The 24525-nt window shown below is 47.4% G+C and overlaps 1 long non-coding RNA gene across 1 annotated transcript; it reads left to right on the forward strand.

Moving 5' to 3' along the window:
- The first annotated feature begins 413 nt into the window (after positions 1-413).
- LOC110343156 lies at positions 414-22565 on the forward strand. Its single transcript, XR_002385353.2, has 3 exons — positions 414-587; positions 1585-1694; positions 22238-22565. It is a non-coding gene; the product is annotated as an uncharacterized LOC110343156 (long non-coding RNA).
- Positions 22566-24525: the final 1960 nt, after the last annotated feature.

The following is a 24525-nucleotide window of genomic DNA, read 5'->3' on the forward strand; positions in this document are numbered from 1 at the left end:
GGGATTTCTTTACATTTTTCCTCTGCGAAAATCTGTTCTACTCTTCAGGGGTCACTGGAACTACTGCACTGACTAGCCACACATTTCAAGTGCTCAGGGGCAACCGGGCTGGGTGGCTGCTCACGAATTTGGACCAGGCAGATCTGGAGTCAGACACCCACAGGTTTTAAAAGCAGTTAGAGAAAGTTTCCTTCATGTTCATTTAACAAAAGGAATTTTGTGATTTTGGCCCGAGTAAATCACTTGTAGGTACCTAAAGGACCAGAAGAATGCTTCCACCTGCTTACCGGAGGAGGCGGCAGAGGGTGGAGCTTAGTTAGATGAGCTGTGCAGAGGCTCCAATCACGAGTTTCCTAATCAGGAGCTTCTGTGGTTTCACCGCCCCGCCCCTTCCTCTACTCTGGGTGTGGCGGATGTAGTGACCGGGGTTCGGTGGGTGAAGTGCTTGGGCAGGAGGACCTGAGTTAGGGTCTCCAGCTCCCGAGTGAGAGCCGAGCGTGGGTGGGGCACACGACTGCAAGCCCGGCGCCGGGGAGGCAGAGACCGGGATCTTTGGAGTTACTTGGCCAGTCAGTCTGGCTGCCGTGGTGAGCCCCAGGTTCAGTGAGAGATCTGTCCTTGAAAACAAGGCAGAGGGCTGGAAAGATGTTTCTGTAGCACTGGTCGCTCTTTCAGAGAAGCCGAGTTCGAGTCCCAGCACTCATGCGGTGGTTCGAAACTGTCCGTAACTACAGTTCCAGGGCATCAGATGCCCTCTTCTAGCCTCTGTGGGCACCATGCATGCATATGGGGACACACTTACTGCAGACAAAACATCCATACACACAAAACAAATAATAATAATAATAATAATAAGTTTTTAAAAGAAAAGAAATGAGGTGGAAGGTGATGGATGACAACTTGATGTTAACTTCTGGCTCCCTACACACCTGTGCGGGTGAGCATTGAACGTACCTGTACATACATATGTCATTTAATATGTGGGTATGCGCGCACGCTCACACACACACACACACACACACAGTTAATTAATTTTAAAGGTCTTGGATTCTTTCTGTAGCTATATATATAAAATCTCAAGCATTCAAAACCGTGTATATGCACAACCACAGCTTGGCTTGGCATATAGTCTCATCTCAAGTGTTCAGGGGCAATTTCAGACTGTGGCTGCCTACCAATTGTAGCTAGGTGCAATACGGACCGTGCTGATGTAAAGCACTGTGAGAAAGGATTATGGGATACCTTAGGCAGGAAGAGGGGAAAAAATAAACACCAGGAAGCATTCCAGTATGTTTAATATGTTTCCATTCATTCATTCATTCATTAATTCATTCATTGTGAGTGTCCACACACAACACAGGACCAAAAGACCCTGGGGGAGTCAGCTCTCTCCTTCTATTATCATGTGGGCTCTGGGAACTGAACTCAGACCATCAGCCTTGGCTGCAAGCGTCCTTACCTGACGAGCCGTCTTGTTAGCCCTGTATATTTATTGACTAAGTTTGTCAGCATCAATATTGGTATTTTTAGACCAGCAGGTATTATCGTTTAGTTATTCATTTGCTACCTTTGTTTTTGAGACAGGTCTCCCTATGTATCCTCTTGCTGGCCTGGAACTCACGGAGGGAGACATGCCTGCCTTTGCTTCTGAGTGCCGGGATGAGAGTGTGCTTCCTATACCCAGCTAGCTTCAGGTAAGAGTTAGTGTTCAGTTTTCCACATGGAAATCTCGGTGGTAGCACATAGCACCGTGCATCTCACTGCGGCATTGCCCGACACATGCGTCATTGCTCTCGGTCCTTATTCATCTGCCTTCCATTGCTCCCTGACTCCTCCCACCTCCTGCTACTGACCATAGACTTTCTGAGAGGGAAACAAAGTCTGTGATTTATTCACCGTGGAGTTTCAGCATGCCACGAGAGCAAGCTCAAGAGTGAGAACCTATTTTAGGGAAAAGGATTGAATTTTGTCCAACTGAAAATGGTGATTTAAGAAAACAGCTCCAGCCAGGTGGGGGCGGCGCAGGCCTTTAGTCTCAGCGCTCGGGAGGCAGAGGCCGGCAGATCTCTGTGAGTTTGAGGCCAGCCCGGTCTACAGAGGGAGGTCCAGGCCAGCCCGGTCCACAGGTTTTAGAAATCAGATAGTTGCCTTGTAACGGTATTTATTCTAAGTGGGCTGGAGAGACGGCTCTGAGGTTAAGAGTGTCTGCTGCTCTTGCATAGGACATAAGTTTGGTTCCTGATGACCACAGCTCAGCTCCAGGGACTCCACTGCCCTCCTCTGGCCTCTGTGGGCACTGCATGCATTAAACACACACACACACACACACACACACACACACACACGCACGCACGCACGCACGCACACACTCGCACACACACAGATGCATACATATACAACACAAACAAAAATAAAATAAACCTTTTAAAAAGATAAGTAATTTTACCAAAGGGTGATGGAAAAGCCACTTAAAGTTTTTTTTCTACACGTACAAGTTAATCTTAAATGAAGAGTGGGTGTATCATCTGCTGATTAAGCTAGATTAGTGGGCAAAAGTGTTCCAGGAGAGATAATGTAAAAGTAGAATCATTAGTCACAAATTTAAATTATTCAAGTCCTGTCACGTAGAGTAGAATTTAAAGAGGGGAGCATTGAAACAGCTCCTGCTACTGTGAAGTCATGCGTGAGCACAGAGAGTCAGACAGGGGAGCCACATAATGCAAAGTAGGTAAACTGAGGAAGTGTTCATGAAGGGAAGCCTGCTGTGCTGGTTGGCTTTTGCAAACTGGACGCAAACCTAGACATAGCTGGGAAGACAGACTTTTAATTGAGAAAGCTCCTCCGTGAGACTGGCTTGTAAGTAAGTCTGTGGGGGCATCGTCTTGACTGATGACTGATGTGGGAGGTTCCAAGCCCACTGTGGGCTCCACCACCCTTGGGTGGTCCTGGGCGCTATAAGGAAGCAGGCTGAGCAAGCCATGAGGAGCGAGCCGGCATTTCCCCACGGCCTCCACACCAGCTTCTGCCTCCAGGTCCCTGCCTTGGGTTTCTGCTTTGACTTCCCACGGTGACAGAGTATGGTGTGGGGCTGTATTCTGAAATAAAGCCCTTTCCTCCCGGGTTACTTTTGGTCACGGTATTTTATCCCAGCAGTGGGAACCTAGTAAGACACCTACTTTAATTAATGTGATCCTCAGAGCCCTGTCTGCTGGAGCCTTTACAAGGCAGTTGATATATACTGATAGTGAGGCATTTTGCAGCACTAGTTAGAGAGAGTATGCCTCACGCCAGGCTCTGTTCAGCACAGGACGCCCTGGGGGACAAACAAGACAGAAATCTGTGCCCTGGAAGCTGACTTTCAGGTCCCTGGAATGCTTGTCTGTTGGAAATGTGTTTGTTGGCCTGAGGTTTGGCCACGGGACACCATAGTGAGTATTTGCTGGTTCCAGTTTAGAAAGTAAAGTTACGAACTGAAGCCCTGACCTCCAAGAAGAGCTGGGAACTGAAGGTCAACTCCCATGGGCAGTGAGTGATCAAATCCTGGAACACGGGGCACCCGTGAGCCTCACTGTAACCGCAGCCCTCTCAAACATTGTCACAAATCATCTCTAGGGTAAGACAACACCGTCAAGGACTCTGTGGGAAAAGAGGGATAGAAGCTGACCCCCCCCTTCATCTTACTTTCACTCTCCCCAACTTGATCCTTTGCTACTAAAAAAAAAAACCAAAACACCCTGTGGTTTGTGTGTGTGTGTGTGTGTGTGTGTGTGTATGTGTGAGGGTGTATATGTGTGTGTGAGTATGTATGTGTAAGTATGTTATGTGAGTGTGTGAGTATGTGTATATGTGTGTGAGTTTATGTGTGTGTATGTGATTATGTGTGTGAGTTTATGTGTGTGTATGTGATTATGTGTGAGTGTGTATGTGAGTGTGTGCATGCATGTGTGGTGTACGTGTGAGCCTGTGCACACAGGCAGATTCCAGAGGAAAACGTCATTGTCCTGCCCTATCACTCACATGGAACCTGGAAGCTAGAGAGTCTGGAAGCCGGCCAGTCCCAGTGATGTCGCTGTCTCCACAGCCCTCTCTCAGTGCTTGAGTTACAGGCAAGTGCATGGCCAGCCCTTGTTTTTTTTTGTGGGTGTTGGGTTCTGAACTCAGGACCTTATGCTTGTACAGAAAGCACTCCGGCCCACCGAGCCGTCTCTCCAGTCTCTGTAACAGCAAATGCAGCTTGGTTTTAAAAGTCTTCTGGGCCATTGTGCTTATTTGTCAAACCAGAAGGAGGCCTGAGGACAGGGTGGGCCTGAGGAGCCCCAAACTTAAACGTGATGTTTAAATTCAGAGCAAATCAGCGTTTGTGTGGGAACTGCCCTTGGCCTTAGTTTGGAAAACCCATTGCAGCTGTGTTTCTCATTACAGAGGCTACTGGACTGTATCACTTAATTCTATCATACACTGTCAGTTCCTGGGCCGGGGATTTGTAGATTGCGGTTGGCAGGTCACCTGCAGAGTCCTGTGGTCACTGACCCAGTAATAGGACCTGTTCCAAATCAAGTCTTCTCAGAAGCCTGCAAGGGCTGCTTTTGGCCTCCATCGGCAGCTGACTCCATGCAGCAGTAGGGTTGATCTGGGAACAGAGTGGCTCGGTTTGCAAGCCTGAAACAGTCACCGGCTCCTTCCTGGCCCTGACCGTGGCCCAGATGTGGCTCAGGGTTGCTGAACATAGCTGGTGTGTGTTCCCCTCCCCCTTTCTCAAGACAGTGGATACCCAGGGCAGCCTTTCACAGAAAGGTGAATTTTTTTCTTCTGTGAAAACAATTTGTGTAAAAGGGCGCGTTCCTGAGTACACGAGTACATATGTCTGCATGGATTCCGGAAGACAACCTCAGGTGTCTGTCCACCTTGTTTTAGAGACTGGATCTCTCACTGGAACTGCCCAAATAAGTTAGGCTGACCTCAAGAAGCCATCTGCCTCTGTCTCCCCAGCATCTGGAGTAATTAAAAGTGTGTGCCACCACTCCTGGGCTTGTTTGTTTAAGACAGATTCTGACGGAGGACGTCCTTCTGTGTGTATGTTTGTCTTATTGGTTGATCCATAAAGCACTGTTAGCCAATAGGGAAGCAAGAGAGGTGGGACTAGGAGAGGTGGAGGATTCTGGGAAACAGAGGCACAGTCAGTCACCATGTAGGATGTGAGAGGAGTAAGAGGTCTGGACCCTTTCTCCAGTAAGAGAAGGCCACGTGGAAATACTCAGATTAGCAGTTATTGGTTAATAATTAAGTTAGAACTAGTCAATAAGAAACCACAGCAAACGACCAACTAATTAATATAGCGTCCTGCGTGTCCATTTGGGACTGATGTGGCTCTGGGACCAGGCTGGCGGGAAGAATGCTCGATACAAGAGTCCATGTGCTACCTTGGCTGGCCTGGAAGTCACAGAAATCCCATTGTCATTGCCCCCCAGGGCAGGGATTAAAGGTGTCCCCTTTTGCTCCCTCCTTCCCTCCCTTCTTTTTTTTTTTTTTTAAGATTTATTTATTATGTATACAGCGTTCTGCCTGCTTTTCTCGCTTGCAGGCCAGAAGAGGGCACCAGATCTCATTACAGATGGTTGTGAGCCACCATGTGGTTGCTGGGAATTGAACTCAGAACCTCTGGAAGAGCAGCCAGTGCTCTTAACCACTGAGCCATCTCTCTAGCCCCCTCCCTCCCTTCTTGATAGGGTCCTGTGTAGTCCAAACGGGCCTCAAATTCGCTATGTTGCCATGGATGACCTTGAACTCCTGCTTCCAGCTCCTAGGTGCTGTTATAGACATGCACCACCACACTTGGTTCATCCAGTGCTGGGGATCAAACCCAGGGCTTCCTGCATGCTAGGCAAGCCCTCTAACAATGGAACTGCACCCCAGTAGTCTTTCTGATCTGATTAAAACCAAAGACTTGGGTTGAGAGGCCAAGTGTTCAACTTTGCGGTTTTCCCACAGGGAAGGAAAGGAGTTTCTGGCTTTTAAGTTTTTTTAAAGATCTATTTATTATATCTCTATCTCTATCTCTATCTCTATTTCTATCTATCTATCTATCTATCTATCTATGTATCTATCTATCTATGTATCTATAGAGTTCCATCTGCATGTGTGCTTGTACACCAGAAGAGGGCACCAGATCTCATTATAGATGGTTGTGAGCCACCATGTGGTTGCTGGGAATTGAACTCAGAACCTCTGGAAGAACAGGCAGTGCTCTTAACCTCTGAGCAGTCTCTCCAGCTCTGGCTTTTAAGTTTTACTTCTCAATGAACTAAAAGCCAACTTGGGGATTAAAAATAGGAAAAGCTGTACAAATAAATTCAACAAAACAAAAATACAAACCTCTTTGGGGGAATTAAACCCAAAAGTTGAGGCTGGGGCAGCCTCTTGCTGAGGGCCGAGGTTGGGATCTCAACAAGTTGATGCACAGGGCCAGCTGGCTCATGTCTCTGTGCCAAACACCTGGCATAGAGACCTAAGCTTTCCACAGTGAGGGTCCCATAGCTCCATCCCTCCTCCCAACTCTTAAGACTTATCCTTCTGTGTAGTCCTGGGATGAGCCACGCACACATGTGTCTGTGAGCACGTGCAGAGTCCACTTCCCACACGTAGCACACTCTGGCTCTCCCAGATCAGGAAAACAGACACACAGGTTTAGTCATCAGACAGTGGCTGGTCCTCTCTTTTTTGCTGAGTAGTTGCAGTATCTGACTCTCTGGAAGAATGGGTCACTTATTACAAGTACAGGAGAGGAAGAAATAAGTTGTTACAGACATGTACTGTTTGAGCAGCTAGAGCCGTGGGAGAATAAAAATCTCACTTTGGAAATTTGTTTAAAGCAAAGTATCAATATGCAGGTAGCATCCTTGTCAATCTCTGTCCACCTTACAGGTGCTTCTGGAAACTTTGGACAGCTGGAGTCGATGAGAAACTAGCAATATTGCTGGAGCTACAAAGTCACCTGTCATATCACCAGGACAGTTGGAGCCAGGATTCTCAGCTCTGTGACCATACATGACACCCAGATCACATGTTCATCTGCACACCGAGCTATGGTACACTTACTGTCTTCTCCAAGGCTGCACAAAGATGAGTCTTGAGGGCTGGAGAGACTGCTCAGTGTGTGATACTTGCTACATAGGCGTTCAGATCCTAGCACACAGGTTAAAAACAAGAGAAGCATGGCATGGCTATACGCTATATGCTATAAGCTATATGCTATGTGTTATAATGCGATAAGCTATATGCTATATGGTAAATACCATATGCTGTATGCTATAAGCTATATGCTATATGCTGTATCCTATGATCCCACACTGTGGAGGGCAGGGACAGGGGAATCAAGGCAGAGAGTGACAGAGCTGGGCATGCAACATCCTTCTCTAGCCGCCACACACAGGCACACGGGCACCCACACGTATGTGTGTGCATCACACACACACACACTCACTCACACACACTCACCCCCCACTCTTACACTCGTTCACACACTCACACTCTTACACTCGCTCACATACACACACACTTACACTGGTTCACACACTCACACAAAACCACTCACACACAACATATCCACACACACTCACACACACTCATACTCTCACACACTCACACACTCTCCCACACACTCCCACACACACATCACTGACCATTTACTCATGCTTGTAAGTAAAACTTCCTCAGACAACATTTGCAGAGGACAGGACACTTCCAACTTGAGGGTCTTTAGGGATTCCCCTCTGACAACTCTAACATCATGTGTAGCAGGTCTTTGTCACATGTAGCAGGTCTTTGTCACATGTAGCAGTGTTGGGGGGACGTCCTGTGCATTTGTCAGTAAAGCACTGCTGGCCAATAGTAATCTAGATAGGTGGGACTAGGAGTCCAGGAGGACTCTGGGTAGGAGAAACACAGAGAGTTGAGATGTAACGCCATGGGGTAGGAAGCCCGGAAACTTCTCCGGTAAGAGAAATACTTAGATTAACAATTATGGGGTAATTACTTAAGTCAGAGCTAGCCAGTAAGAAACAAGCAAGTCCAACAGCTTCATAATTAATATAGCCTCCTGTGTGTTTATTTGGGACTGATGCGGCTCTGGAACCAGGCTGGCGGGAAGGCTTCTCACAAAGAAAAAGGCTTCTCTTTACATAGCAGGTCTTTGTTACATGTAGCAGGTCTTTCTTTGTCACGTGTAGCCCCAGCCAGCTCTTATAACTTAACCCATTCCTATTCTACATTCTGCCACCTGGCTTGTTACGTCTCCTCCATACTGCACGTCTGACTTGCTCTGTGTCTTTCTGGTAAATCCCCCATACCTCAGATTATTCCCAGAGTTCCTCTCTCCCCAGAAGTTCTGCTATTCTTTCCTGCCTAGTGATTGACTGTTCAGCTCCTAATTGAATCAATCAGAAGGTGCCTTTGCAGAGACACATCTTTACAGTGAACAAAAAGATTCTCCCACAGCATTTCCCTCTTTTTGTTTAAATAAAGAGGAAAGGTTTTGGCACTAGCACAGTAAAACTATACACAATAAGAACAATTACCAGGGAAGAATTACAATCACAATATCCAGTTCATTTGTATTTGGGAAATTCAAAGAAAGTACTGTATTATCCATCCTATCTTAGTGAGTCCAAAGTTTTTGTTTTTGTTTTTCAAGACATGGTTTTTCTGTGTTAACAGTCTTGGCTGTCTTAGACTCGCTTTGCAGACCATGCTGGCCTTGACCTCACTGAGATTCACCTGCTTCTGCCTTCCAAGTGTTGGGATTAAAGACATACACCACCACCACCTGGTCTAGTCCAAAGTTTTATATCTAAATCACTTTCTATCGTAACTTGTATAACTAACATAAAAAATATCTTTTTAGACCTTAAAACATTTTATTAGGTAAGCTTTTTAAGCTTTTGTATCTCTCAACCTTTTAGACATTATATCTCTTTTGTAAGTTTCTTTTCTGAATTTGGTGACAAAGAAAATGGTATAACCATGTGGTCTTCAACCCCATCAGAGACCCAAGAAGGATAAACTATTCCCTGAGTGAACAGGAGTGTAGAAAAAACAACTTCCAAAACTGTAGAAATGACAGACACAGCCTGAACAGTCACCCAAGGTTCCCCTGCAACATTGGGATATCCACCTTTGGCCTACAGGCCTAGAATATCTGACAGGCTTTTCTGTGAAGCAGGAATTTTGAAGGAATGTCTCACCTTGTCTTGGCAAAATTTGGCATTTGCCTCTTTTGTGTGTTTCTTGTCCAGCATACTGTCAGCAGTTGAGGCAAGGGCAGTTTCTTGACCAGTGGCTAGCTTTGCCACATTGAAAGCAAACTCCATATGGAGGTTCTTTGATGCCCATCATCTTCTCTGAAGTAGACTGGTGCTGCCAGGAGCAGACATGTCTCACTGTCATGAAAAGCAGTGTGTTATTAAACATCTTAAATGCCATATTCTGTAGGACTCTGAAGTGTTTGTAGACTACCCATCTATCTAAAATATATGTATGTTTGACTTTGAAAGCATATCTAAAAGCTCTGTTAACTACTAATCTACATTTTTTCCCAGTTTTCCAGACAGGGTTTCTCTGTAGCTTTGGAGACTGTCCTGGAGTTCACTCTGTAGACTAGCCTGGCTTCAAACTTACAGAGATCCACCTGCCTCTGTCTCCCAAGTGCTGGGATTAAAGGCGTGTGGCACTAACACCTGGCCTAACTTAACATTTCTTAATTATCCTAAATAGTTTGTAATAATAGCTTTCAAGGATTAAAACTTTACATTACGTTTTTGAATGAACTGCATGGGTACAATACCTTAAAAAGAGTAGAAACGTATATACAGTATATTACAAACAAAAATAACCTTAAATCTGTATCAATATACAAAAATCCATGCCAATGTAAAAAAATTCATGCCAATATAAATTTACTTTGAGACTAGTAGCTGATTTTTAGCAGATTCAATATTCTACCTACCATTTATCCTATCATTCCTATATCCCCCACTTTTTTCTTTTCAGAAAGCTATCCCTGGATCTAGCCTCCTTTGCTTCGTTTCCTCCCTGACCCTGACCAACAACAACTTGCAACGAACCCTCTAAACAATGACAGACATCCCCAACCCACTGGATGATCAAAATCCACCCATCCCAACTCTCAGGAATGTGGGAGTCATGTTCTCAAAATCACGTCCTGTTGCCTCTGGGTGATAGCATCTTTAGGGGATCCTGAGAAAATTGGGGCAATGGCCAAGTCCTGGGAGAGCTAGCTGCATGACTTTTTGATTGGTCTCTGTGTGAGGGGAAAGTGCACAGTTTGTCTGACGTTCTGGCTGGAGTAGTCTGTGAGGCTGGGCCATCTCAGTCAGCAGCTTTGAATTTGTTCTGGACGCAGAATTTTGAGGAAACGGCAACAGAGGCGCTCTGAGAGTCTGTATCACCTGGGCTACTTGTCTTCTTCATTGGAGTCTGTAGGAATTCATTCTGCCAGTAGATTTGGGGTACTGGCCTTAGAGCATGGCTTCCTGTCTGTGAATGTGACCTCTCATAAGGAAAGAGGAGGGGTCGCTCACTCTCTTGTGTGCTGGTCAGAGATCGGATTGCTGCTTCCATCGACCCTCCCATCCCAGGGCAGAAAGGAAGACTGTGGCAGCTCTCCCTTGTGTTGTTATTTGTGAGTGCTTCCTCATAAATCTTTGGTATTCTTTTATTTGGGCTCTCATGGATTCGCATGCTTTCACCAATAAGTGTCTGGTCCCTTTTTTCTGCAAACACACAGACTTAAAGGTAACACACGCAACTGCTTTAGCACAACCATGGAATGCATGGTGTGTAGAAATCAGATGAAGACGTCCTGCTCTGTTTGAGCAGGTAAAAGGCATCGGTCAACTTTGTAAGCCACTTTGGATGCATAGCCAGACTACAATGTAAATCTCCACCCATGCCATATGAAAGGATGGCATGTAATAATAAGTCATGACGACTCTGTAGCCAACAGGATTTATCATGTCTCATCCAGTCTCAGTGTTGTTCCCATAGCAGAGGGATCAGTATATATGTCACCTGCCCTGTAGTCTTTCTTGGTTTCTTCCTTCATGTTTGCATGGCGATTTTCAGGAGGTCTCCCCCAGTCAAACCTGATCTTTATTAATTTTGAAGAAATTCATACCTTTTTGCTTTCTGTGGAAACAAAGGCATAACCTCTCCCCCAACACAACACATATCCTGACTTCCATTCTGACGTTAAGACATCCTTAAAATATGTAGGCTGGTTTAATGCAATGGTTTCCATAGTCCAATGTCTCTTAGCAGTTGGTGTTTTTACTCATTAGAATTTAAAAATGTGAAGTTAATAAACATTCACTTTATGGGATCCAGATGCCCTGTGCATTTCCCATCTTGACATGGCTTATTCCTTCTCTATTTCTTTACTCTTTCTTTAAAGATTTTTATTTTATTATTCTAAAACTGTTTTCTTTCTATGACTGTCTATACCCATTTTCTCTTCTTTTTTTTCTTTTTTAGCATCTAAGCAATTTTTCATCTCACCTGTGGCCTTTTCTAACCGTGTGAGTCAAGTCTTAAAGGGACAGGCTACCCACTGCATGGCTCCACTTGGCGTATGACATGGCTCTGTCCCCCTTGGTTGGTCCAGCAGGCTACCCCACTGGTTCCAGGCTGCAGCTGCTGTTTGTCTTTCCCTGAGAGCTGAGTTTCATACCCACAGGCATCAACTAGGATCTGCTTTTACCCACCCCAGCTGTGGGAAGCTGGTGGGCCTACGCTAATCTAGTATCTAGTCTCCAGCCTGATAGCACACCAGCTGCTCTATGCTTGAATATACATGTCCAACGGTGGATGCCAATTGTAGTTGGACGTTCTTTGAACTGCCAGTTCCCAAATAATGGCACAAAGACTTCTTATTAATTACGAATGCATGGCCTTAGCTTAGACTTCTTCATAACTAGTTCTTATAACTTACAGTAACCCATTTATATTAATCTACATTCTGCCATGTGACTGTTTATCTCTCCTCCACTCTGTATGTCCAAGTCCCTCCAAGTCTCACTAGCAAATACCCTGGGCCTCAGATTCTTCCCAGAGTTCCCCTCTCTCCCCGGAAGTCCTGCCTATCCTCTCCTGCCTAGCTACTGGCCATTCTGCTCTTTATTAAACCAATCAGAAGGTGCCTTGGCAGAGACACATCTTCAGTGTATAAAAAGATTATCTCACAGCAATCATAAATAACGAAGTTCCTTGGATTGAGAGGACTGGAACAGCATGACCCAGAGTATGACAGTCTAAGTCTTATAACTTGAACTCAAGTCTGTGCCTCATAACTTGTGACATCTTCAATGAAAAATGGGCTATGCTAGCTACCATTCTCATGACTGAGATAAAGCACCCACGTTGCAGCCTAAGGAAGGCAGGGTTATTTTAGTTCAGTTTGAGGGTCTAGTCTATCACAGGAGGGAGGGCATGGTGGCAGGAGGGTGAGACACACCGTCACACAGCTTCCACCGTCAAGAAGCACAGAGTGGTTGTCACAAAGAGGTTGTGACAGCTGATCTTGGTTGTCAACTTGGCCACATCAGGAACCAACTGAAACCCAAGCACCTGGGCACACACCTGAGGTCAGCAGACCCACCCTAAGTCCGGGCCACACCTTCTGGCTGTCTATATATACAAGGACATGGAAGTCCGTCTGTCCTGCTGCTGAGTTGTCTCTCCAGCCTGACAATGCGTAGTCTCGACAGTACCTAATAGAAGAGTATCCAGGGGGAGAGAGAGAGAGAGAGAGAGAGAGAGAGAGAGAGAGTACGTGCATGTGTGCATGCGTGCGTGCGTGCGTGCGTTCGTGTGTGTGTGTGTGTGTGTGCACACAGGAAGATATGGAGCATCAGAAAGAGCTGTAAAACAACACCTAAAGCGATACTCCGGTGCAAAGCAGGAGCTACAAAACCAGCACACATCTTGGGTGGGGAAAAGAGAATTCCTCTCCTAGAACCCCACATTAAGATTCAGAGACAATAATTTTCACAGTCTGGACAGGGCTGCGAGTGGCATCAATAGTGTCTGACTATAGGCGATGGGAGGCTGATGGGTTCCTTCTTCCATGCGTTGCACCCAGACCCCATTCATGGGTAGGAAAGGGGAAGAGAGAGGAGGGGAGGGGAGGGGAGAGAGAAAGATAAAGGCAGCTGAGTAGATGCATGAGCACACTACCTTCCAAAACATATTATTTTGGAACTTGAGAAATAATGGCTAGGAAGATCTAAGGGCTGAAGCCCACGGCCTTGGAATGGTGTCACTCGCTCAGTCCTGAAGTAGAAACAAGCAGAGGGAGGCAGGGCTCTGTGCAAGCCAGGAGGTGACATCTGCAGGGAAACCGAAGCCACGGGGTTCCCCTCCCGCTTTTGGCCTGCAGTGTATTTTTGAATACGTGTGGTGTCGTCAAATGTCCTGTTCTTCCCGCTTCCGGCGTGCAGAATATTTTTGGATGTTGGTGGTGTGGTTAAATGTCCCATTCTTACAAAGGCTGGCGCCTTGAAGCTCCGTTTTTCTTCTCAGCTGGGTCTTAGCCTGGGGTGACCATCACTCAGGATCTCATGCCTTCGGATCCTGGGTTAGGGCTTTTATGTTCAAAGGACGCGTCCATTGAAGGCTTGGGGTATGGCCTTGCTCTGATCTTCATAGCTTTCAGTTCTCACAGCCAAAGCAGGCTCCCTTAAAAGGGTGAGTGCATTCTCCCCTCCTGCCATGCTATTAACCATCCAAGGGCAGAGGGAGCTTGCCCAGCTTGGCAATTGAGGAGCCATGGCCACACCAGCAGCTTAGGGTACTTGGACTTTTGGGATCATTTTTCCAATAGGCAACCCCTCCCAAGGTACCATTTTCCTTGTGAAAAACACCAGACAAACAAGGTTAAGAAAGCGGTTTTGGAACCTGTTTGTTTTGTTCCAGCATAATCTTAAATTCCAAATTTGCACAGATTTAGAGAGCTCAAACCCTTTCTTCTCACTGAGAGAATAACCAGGGTTTAACCATTGCACCAGCTCAAGGCAGATGACAGGGAGGCAGGGGTAGGTTGATCTGTGGATCTGAGGACAACTTGATATATACAGTGAGTTCCAGGCCAGCCAAGTCTATACAGTGAGACTTGATCTCAGAAAACCCTGAACGCCCCCCCAAAAACAAACAAAAAAAAACAGAAGGAAAACAAAACAAGAGGAAGCCAGTGTAGCAAACTATGAATATATAATGGTGTGTGTGTGTGTGTGTGTGTGTGTGTACATGCACAAAACTCTCAGAAATAGTCCACTGAGCTCTGCTTTGAGAGTAATAGGTTTCTCATAGGAAAGTTGATTTAGCATATTTAAGATCATCCCATAGTTTTTTTTTCTCATGTCCTGGTCATTGATTCTTCACCATGGGAAGAGATTCTTCAGGAAGCTGCAGGGCTTTCGCATGGGGTTTGGGGAAGCAGAGTGGGTAACCTGAGGCTCAGAGCCTGGAGCTGATCCCTTCATTTGCCACCAACCCACAAACTCACAAAAGACAATGGGTGCTGTCAGAAAACACCAGGATCCAGGGATTGTTTGTTCTGCAATGTGATCATTTTTGTTGTCAACTTGGCACAGTCTACTATCACCTGAGAGATTTAGGGATTGCCCTGATCGGTTATCCTGATCGTTAGCTGATATGTGGGAAGACCTGGGGGGGATGGCTATTCTGATCATTAGTTGATGAAGGGAGACCCCGCATAAAAGTGGGTGCCACTGTTCTGGGTTATACAATTACGTAACTGTAGAGCAAGGCCAGCACTGACAGTATGCATGCATAGTTCACTCTCTCTCTCTTCTTGACTGTCTGTGGCCAGCTGCTACCCCTGCAGCCTGGACTTCCCCACAATGGTGGGTTATATCTTCAGATACGTGGCAAGATAAACCTTCCTTCCGTTAGTGGCTTTCTATTGTTTTTGTTTGTTTGTTTTTTAAATCACAGTGACAGAAATAAAGCCAGGACACACAAGTGGCTTCTTCCAACTGTAGATGTAACGTTCCTGGTTTCATAAGCTTCAAAGGAACCAGTATGGATGTTCTGAGAACAGTACAGACAGACAGCCTACCATCTGTGGACTCTGGTCATCATCGGCACTAATACAATGCCAACGTTTATCCACTGGGCCCCTTTCTGTGACTGTGGGGTGTGAGTCTGGAGTGGGTTCCAGATTTGTCTACAGTCATGGTTGCTTGAAGCCAGCATCCCCACAGCATCTATGTCATGAAGCCAGCATTGATGTGGCATCTATGTCAGCTGGCCTCAGAACACAACTGCTGTCTGAGCTCTCCTGTTCACACGTCAGGTGAAAGATGTGTGAATTGCAGGGGCTGAGACTAATTACTGCATCACTGTGTCTGAGATCTGTGCGGTCAGGGACACAGCACCATCGTCACCATCATCTCAGACTACCGTTAGAGTTGTTTTTCCTCAAGAATGTCAGGTGAGAGCTGTACCAGGCTTCCAAATGAAAAGCCACGTTCTGAGAATTAGGTCATCCAAAATGGAACTCAAAAAACTCCCACTCTAAAAATAGACAGTTTTAGAAAGGGTAAAGAGACGACGTGTTTGAGGTGAAAAGCTGGGGCAGCCAGTCAGCCCCTCAGATGTCCCACAGTCACTTGCATCCTGATGGTGAGCCCCGTGTGTCACCTCAGCGGGGCGATGGCACCTGGATATTTGGTCAGACGTTGTGCTGGATAGTTCCGTGGAGGATGCTTGGGGACAGTTAATATTTAACCCTATGGACTTTGAGTACAGCAGGTTACCTACTGTTCATAATGTGTATGGGCCACTAACCAGCCAAGGGCCCCTGAGCAGTCAGAAAGAGGATGGGATCCTACCAGAAAGCTGCCTTTGTGCTTGAACTGTAACTCCTCTTTGTCCTTCTGCCCTGCGGGGATGCCTAGTTGGCACTGGTTTGCCACGCCTCCAAGATCACATATGCTAACTTCTCAAATTCTCTCCTCTTCCTCCTTCTATCTTCCTGCTGCTTCTTACCCTCCCTCCCTCCAGGCACACACACACACATACACATATGTACACACACATATACACACGACACACACATACATATACACACATATATGCATATGCATGCACATACACACATATGTACATATACACACAAACACATATACACACAACACACATACATATACACACATATATGCATATACATATACACACATACATGTACATACACATAAACACACATACACACATATGCACATACACACATACATATATATACATACACACCTATAGACACACAAAACACAGATACACACACACACACACACACACACAGCCCTAAGACAGACAAAGGAATCATCAGGCAAGTCCTCTAGAGAGTGAGCAATCCACACAGGGTTACACACCTGCCCCGCTTCTGAGGGATGGGGGGTGCCTACCTGGGGGCATAAACCATCTGCTCCCTCTGCCTGGCTTCCCACACTAATAGCTGGCTCTCCTCCTTGTCTTTGTCTCATCTGGGGGTCACGATCCACTTTGGACGTGGCAGGCACCTTCCACCCACCTGGATGGGATGACTGTGTGTTTCCTCACCGTCTGGCAAGGCTTGAAGGCAGCAAAACGCTTCCTGCTGTCAAGGAAAGGGGAGCCAGCACCATGTGTGCTGCCATACTTCCCACCATCCTGACAATGGGCTAAACCTCTGAAACTGTAAGCCAGCCCCAATTAAATATTTTCTCTTATATGAGTTGCCCTGGTCATGTTGTCGCTTCACAACAATACAAAAGTGAGCCAAAGCTAACTGTGAAGGAGCAGAAAACAGGAGAGAGAGAGAGAGAGAGAGAGAGAGAGAGAGAGAGAGAGAGAGAGAGAGAGAGAGAGAGATCAATGTAGACCTGAAGGCAGACTATGGCATGGGGTGTGGGTGGGACAGAGAGGGTACTGTCTGGGTACCTGTGGGGGAACAAGACCTTCCCTTTGTGGTGGTGGCTGGTGATGTCTTCTTCACTTGAGATAGTACAGACTTAGTCCAAGAGTCTCCCAGATTACCATTCACACCGGACCAGAAGACGTCTAGACAGGCATTCCGGTATCTGAATAGAATGGCCATGGTAGCAGGGTGGCAACCCACTCTTTCCATGTAGGCAGGAACAGTGCCTGCTCCTGACTCGGCATGCACAGGCTCGGCTGATGGGTGCAGCCAGGTGGGCAACCATCATTAACTCATGGTGACATCTTCTCCACTGAGTCACATTCAAGACAACCCAGGAAGAGTCCTGTGATACAGTCCTGTCACTGTGGCAGGATGTCTGTTTAGCTCACAGTTTTGGGGGACTCAGATAATGGTCACTTGGTTCCATTACTTTGAGCCTGAGGGTAAGCAGGGTATCATGATGGAGACAATATGGGGGGTTGAAGCTGCTCCCCACAGCAAATGGGAAGCATAGAGAGTAAGTGAGAGCAAGAGAGTCCTCTGTGTAGGTGGAATTTTCTGTTCCACCAGCCAGCTCCCAAACAACCACATGGAGGCTTACTATTAATTATAAATGTTTGGCCGATCATTTAGACTTGTTACTAGCTAGTTCTTACATTTTAAATTAACCCCCTTTTTAAAATCTATGTTCTACCACGTGGCTTGGTATATTTCCTCATTAGGGCATGATCATCTTGGTTCTCCCGGTGTCTCCTGGCAACTCTGCCCTTCTTCATCCCAGAGCTTTCTCCCTGTCTGAAAGTTCCACCTAACCTCTTCCTGCCTAGTTATTGGCCATTTAGCTCTTTATTAGACCAATGAGAGCAGCACATCTTCACGGTGTACAAAAAGATTTTCCCACATCACCTCTAAACTGTGCACATTGATGGAGTCGGGCACTGATGAGGCCAAAGCCCTCATGACAATCATTTCCCAACAGTCATCAGCCAGCACTGAGCTCTTAGCACATTGTCTTCGGGGCCAGTTTAGGCCCATCTGCCTGGAGCTGCTCCTGGAGACTCATTTCAAGGTTCTTCAAGAAAATGCCCCTCCCTGTGCAGGCTTTACTTGGCTGCCATGCCTGACTAATGCCGCTGCAGGCTCTAACTATGTACTGGTTTCTTTTGTCAGTGCTGTTACAGACAGCTGACAAAGACACTTCAAGGAGGGAAGAAAGGAGAGAGGGAGGAGGGAGGAGGGAGGAGGGAGGAGGGAAGGTGTTTGGGGCTCACAGGATGAAGAAGTCACAGAAGCAGGATGTGAGGCAGCTGGTCACTTGGTATCCTAGCTAGATTTTTGTGATAAACATTATGAGTCTGGGCAACTTGGGGAGTAAAGGTTTTATTGACTTGCATGTCCTGGGTCACTGTCCGTCACTGAAGGAGGTCAGAGCAGGAACCGAAGCAAAGGCCAAGGAGAAACGCTGCTCACTCGCACACTCCCCAGGCTTGCTCAGCCTGATTCTTATACAACCCAGCACCACCTGAGGGGTGGCACCACCCACAGTCACATCCATCAGCAACAGAAAGGCAGATGCCAGGGAGACTTGCCTACAGATGAGTCGCATGGAGGTTTTTTTTTCCTCAGTTGAGGCTCTCTCTTCCCAGATGACCCCAGCTTATGTCAAGTTGGCAAAACTCTATTGAGCACATGGCCCACATGCCTAACCAGGATGATGCACTATCAGGAGGATGCACTATCAGAATGCACTATCAGGAGGATGCACTATCAGGATGATTCACTATCAGGATGCTGCATTATCAGATGCTGCACTATCAGAATGCACTATCAGGAGGATGCACTATCAGGATGATGCACTATCAGGATGATGCACTATCAGGAGGATGCACTATCAGAACGCACTATCAGGAGGATGCACTATCAGAATGCACTATCAGGAGGATGCACTATCAGGATGATTCACTATCAGGATGCTGCATTATCAGATGCTGCACTATCAGGATGCTGCACTATCAGGAGGATGCACTACCAGGAGGATGCACCATCAGGAGGATGCACTATCAGGATGCACGATCAGGATGCGCTATCAGGAGGATGCACGATCAGGAGGATTCACTATCAGGATGCATGATCAGGATGCACTATCAGGATGCGCTATCAGGAGGATGCACTATCAGGATGCACGATCAGGATGCGCTATTAGGAGGATGCGCTATCAGGAGGATTCACTATCAGGATGCATGATCAGGATGCGCTATCAGGAGGATGTGCTATCAGGAGGATGCACTATCAGGAGGATGCACTATCAGGAGGATGCGCTATCAGGAGATGCCCAATCAGAATGCAATGATAGATGAGTGTTGGTGCTTAGCTCGACCGCTCCCCTTTCCCTGTGACTCGGACCCCATGCCATGGTGTGGTGCCATCCACAGGTAGGGTGCACCGTTGCTCCTCAGTTAGCCTAACCTAGACATGCCCACACAGACAAAGATTTGTCTCTTTTCTGAGTCTAGATTCTGCGAAGTTGACAATCAGGGTTATCCGTTACACCTCACTCATAGCTTTGTTCTTCATGTTTGTGTGGTTTTTTTTCTCTCTCCCTTTCCGGCGGTTCTCAGCTGTCCTAATGCCGTGGCCCTATAATACAGTCCCTCATGTTGTGGTGACCCCCAATCAAAACATTATTTCCTTGCTACTTCATAACTGTAATTTTGCTGCTGTTACACATTGTAACATAAGCATCTGATGTTTCCGGTGGTCTTGCCCACCCCTGTGAAAGGGTCATTCTACCCCCAGAGGGGTCAAGACCCACAGTTTGAGAACCACTGCCCTAGGATACGGCAGATAGTATCTTACCCCTTCCTGTTGCATTCAGACACTCAGGGGAGTGGTTCAAGCGTAGGCTAACCAAAAAAAAAAAAGTTACCTCACCAGAGATATCTGGAAAAGGTTTTACTTCAAGCAGCCAAAGCATCACCCCAGACAGCGCTTAGCGCCTCTGAGAGCCGGGTGTCCTACTGAAGCATCGTGTTACTAAAAAAGAAAACAGTGTTCTGGAGCCTGGCTCACGTGCTGGACTGTTCCACCAATTGACTTCTTAGCCATGAATTAGTCTCTGTGTAGTCGTCAGAGCCCCAGAGCATCAATCGCTCTCAGACTGTCACTGCCGCTCAAGCGAGAAGCCGGGGTTGGCCCTGCTGCCTTTGCTCTTGGCGTCATTGTTTTCCTCTTTAATTTAAGGAGGATTTGGTTCTCCTCTGCTTCGGTTTAGAGGAGAATAATGTGAAATAAACTCCACGTAAAGAATGTACAGAAAAAGTGAGGCTTGGCTGGTGAGGCATCTCAGGGTCGAAGGCGCCCGTCCCGGAGCCTGGTACCTGAGCTCGACACCTGGGACTCACATGGCGGAAGGAGAGGACCAACTCCCGTAGTTTGTCCTCTGGTTTCCACACATACCCTGCATCATGCATGCTCTCACGCGCATATGTGCACCCATTTGCATGGTAATGATGTGATTAAAAGTGTTACGTGAGTTTCTTCCTTACCTCAGAGGCTCTGGTCCTCCTCCTCATCTTTGCTGTCCCCCGTGGCAGCTTTCCCTTCCCTCACTGGACTGGAACAATCGCACTTTCATGCTGCTGGGTGGTTTTACCCTCTTCCGTTAGCACACCTATTATTCAGGCTTGCTCTTCATTTCTCTCTGCACATTTTAGAAAATAATTTATACTTCTTTACATCCTCCATACAAGGCCTCTATCAGAATTCCCAAATATCTTCCTTCCACCCGGTATTTTGTTTTCCTTCTCTTTTTTAATGACCAAAACTCATACATTTAAAGAAAAAAAGTTATTTTATTACTTGCTTATATGAGCGCAGTACCTGCAAAGGCCAGAAGAGGGCCTCTTGCTAGGACAGCCCACACTGACGCTAACTTGCTCACTTGTATTGAAGATGGAAAGAAAGCCTACAGTAACCAGCCTTCTAATCCAGGCCTGGTGTCTCCAGGCTGCACCAGGAGAAAAGGCCAGGCTTTCTTTTTGTATGTGTTGCTAAGCCCAGAACCCAGAACCGAATCACCAGAATCACCACCATGAGACTGACTCCAATGCAAAAACAGAGTCTCATTTGTGAGTTATTTCAGGTCCCCCTGCCCGTCTGAAGTGGTGGCAGCAAGTAGCAAGGACGACAGCAGCAGCAGCAGCAAGGACAGCAGCAGCAGCAGCTGGATCGGAGCAGGAGAGGGACCCAGAGCAGCAAGGGAAGGGGGCCTATATAGTAGCTAGGCAGAGGCTTGGGGAACTCCAAACCTGCCTAGCTACAGGCTTGTGATTGGCTCTTCCCTCCAAAACTGCATAGTTACAGCTTTGGGGTTGGCTCAAGCCTGGACTGAGCTGATTGGCTGTCCTGGGACTAGGATTCCAAGCCTTCTGGATGGTGATTGGCTGCCCCCATGAAGTGGTGGGAATTCCCAGTCTAGGAGAATCCCTAGCCTGAGCCTGCTGACTTGGGATTGGTCAGTTTTTCTAGCTCAGGGATTGGCTAGTTTTGAGTCAGGCAGAGATGGCTCCCACTCTAGGGCCTAACTGTGTCTCTTTCTATGGTTCTTTTTGGCTTTCTGGCTCCAATTCTAGGACCTGGTTGGGTTTCTTTTACATGTCTCAAATCTAGGGTTCAAGTGTGTTCTTTTAGGTCTAATTTCAGAGTTCGGGTCTTTTGTCCTGGCTCCAGGATTAGGGATAAAGTGTCTCTTTCACCCGCTCCGGTCCCAAATCCAGGGTGTGTTTCTTTCACTGGGGTGGAGCTTGAAGCTGAGCCTGCGGGGTCTGTGTAGGGGCTGCAGACCAGGGATTCTCTGTGGGCTGGGTCTCTCAGGTGTGCACATGTGTGTGGAGATGTGGAGGTCAGAGGACAGTCTTGCGGGTCATTCAGGAACACCAGCCACCGTCTTTGAATGGCCTGGAGCTCACCCCTGCGAGCCTTGGGGCTCTCCTGTCTCTGCCTCCCCAGCACTGGGATTACAAGCACGTGCCATCGAACCTGGTATCTTTGCGTGGGTTCTGGAGACTGAACTCTGGTCCTTACAAAATGCTTTCTCTCCTGAAGGCCGTGGTTTTCTAATAGAGATGTTCCTTGATTCAGAGGGATTCATGGCTTTGAGTATCCCACACACGCTGTTCTGAAAATACTGTTTCAGAGACGTCTCCGGTCATCGGATGCATTCAATTTGAACATCTTCTCTTGTTTCAGCTCCACACGAGGAGGACTTGAAACGGGGCCTGGAATGATGGACTGTTCCATCCCATCAAAGCCGGTCTCCTGGTGGTTCAGCCTGGAGGGGATTTATACGAGCCAGTAGCAACAGGGCCGAGCTGTGAGAATGGAAATGTAGGGAGACTGACGCCTATCAATCATCTGACTGTGTTCTCGCCTGCTTTGATGTCCTGGACCTGGCTGTGGGAGCAGAGGGCGCCTGCCGGCCCCTCAGAATGGAAATGTAAAGGAATGGGTATTTTTAGGAAAGTCACTTTCTGTAACACATCCGGAGTTCTTCTAAAGGTGTTTTTAGCTCTGCAAAGAGCGAGTTGGGTTTGTTTTGTGACTCGGGCTAGAGTGCTGGGTTAACTGGGGAGGAGTAATCCTGGGAGTCGGAGGCACACACATCTTTAACATTTGCTCATGTTTTACTATTTATTTCGTGTGCGTGCGTGCGCGTGTGTGCATATGTGTGTACGCACATGCTTGTGTGTATGCATGTGCGTGCATATGTGTGTGTATGCATGTGTGTGTGTGTCCACGTGCAACAGTAGCTTGTGGAGTTGTTTCTCTTCTTCCACTCTGCGGTTCCCCAGGGATGGAACCCAGGAAGGCAGGTCGGCAGGTGCCTCGACTCACTGTGCCATCTCACTAACCCTCGGCACACGCAATTTTATGGCAAAGTCACAGTGAAGCTTCACCAAATGTGTTTAATTCTCTCCTTAAAATAGGTCACTGAGACATGGTGTTCTTGGAGGGCCAGATCGAACCCTGCACAATGGCCGTGCACGGTAGTTCATCCTAGCTCTTGGGAGGTTGAGGTAGGATAATATTTTAAGTTAGCCTGGGCTTCACCTCGGAAAATCAACCAAACCAAGCCAAGCAAAAAGCGAACAAAAAACCAACTAACCAACGAAAACACCAAAAACAAAAAATAAAAACTCAAACCCATAGCAAACAAGCAAGAGAAGTAGCAGACCAGCTCTCCACTCAGAGCCACCATGCTCTGACTCCCAGCCTTCCTACACACCCCACGGCCTTTGACTCCCAACCCTCCCACACACCTTGAGCAAGGAAGTCTTAGGGATTGTCAGGAGCTGGCTCCAAGATTCCTGTCTCACTTGCTCTGAGAACACAAACATGTAGTTGGGGAGGAGGTATGCTTATGTTTGTGTATTTCATTTAGTTTTCCTGTTTGAGAAAATGCTGTTTCCACACCAGGGGCTTCCTTCTCCGCCTGGAGGGGGGTGGGGAGAGGGTAACCGGCCTCAAATTTACTTCTGTTTCTCTGGGACACCCGGGAACAACATGGAACGCTGCCGCCGCTCTGGGAAATGTGGGAGGGAGAAATCAGGCCCCATAGTCGAGAGCTGAGATCTTGGCGCTTGCTGCAAAGTGGAGGGATGGGTTGGGTGGTAGTGAGCATTGTGGGACAGGAGTGAGAGAGCTGGAACTCCCTGAGCTGTGGCAAGAGTGTCAACACAGAGAGAAGCATCGGGTAGGAATGGGCCCTCCCTCCCCACCCCCAACCCCTCCACCCCCCCTGAGGTGCACCCTGAGAACACAGGCCACTCCAAACACTTGCCAGATCAAGATCAAGAGGTGCTGTGCTCACACCAAGCAGACTTGTTCCTCCCCAGCCTCTCCCTGCTCTTCCACGCCCCCACCCCCAGGCTGGCAGCGGCCGGTGTCTGAGGGATCCAGACACCCCTGTGGGCATGGACCCAGGAAGGTCTCGGTTCTGTGTGCCGGGGGCGAGAACACCTTGGCGGGATGCCTCCCCGTAAGAGCCCACAGAGTTTGCCTTTAGCAGCCTGGCTGGGTGGTTCCATCCTGGGGGAGCCTCCTGGGAGGCAGCCATGCCCCTGTGGCAGGAGATCTTAAGGGGTACTGGGAAGAACAAGATTTTTAAAATACAGAATTATTAGAAAAGGAGTGGGTGCCTTCAAGGATTCCCACAGAGTCCCTCCTTTTGTCTGCAACCTACACCCTCCCCCTCCCGCCACAGTGGTTCAGTGAGGGGGTGACACCCGTTTCTTGTTCTACCATGCCTGGCACATTCTTGGGTCTGGCTTTGATGATATGATCCGAATACATCCATGTGCCCCCTACAGTCTCAATTCACCCCCAATGAACTTACGGGGCGGTCCTCTCTGTTCCCAGGAATAAGTCATGTGACGGTTGGGTGTGTGCCCTGCAGATCATGGAGGTTCTGCGTTCACCCAGGGCTGGATTCCCCTCTCTCAAAACAGAGTCAAAAGCTGCTTGTAAGATGGAGTCTC

This window comes from Mesocricetus auratus, unplaced genomic scaffold, assembly GCF_017639785.1.
Source record: "Mesocricetus auratus isolate SY011 unplaced genomic scaffold, BCM_Maur_2.0 Super-Scaffold_100691, whole genome shotgun sequence".
NCBI classification, from domain to species: Eukaryota; Metazoa; Chordata; class Mammalia; order Rodentia; family Cricetidae; genus Mesocricetus; species Mesocricetus auratus.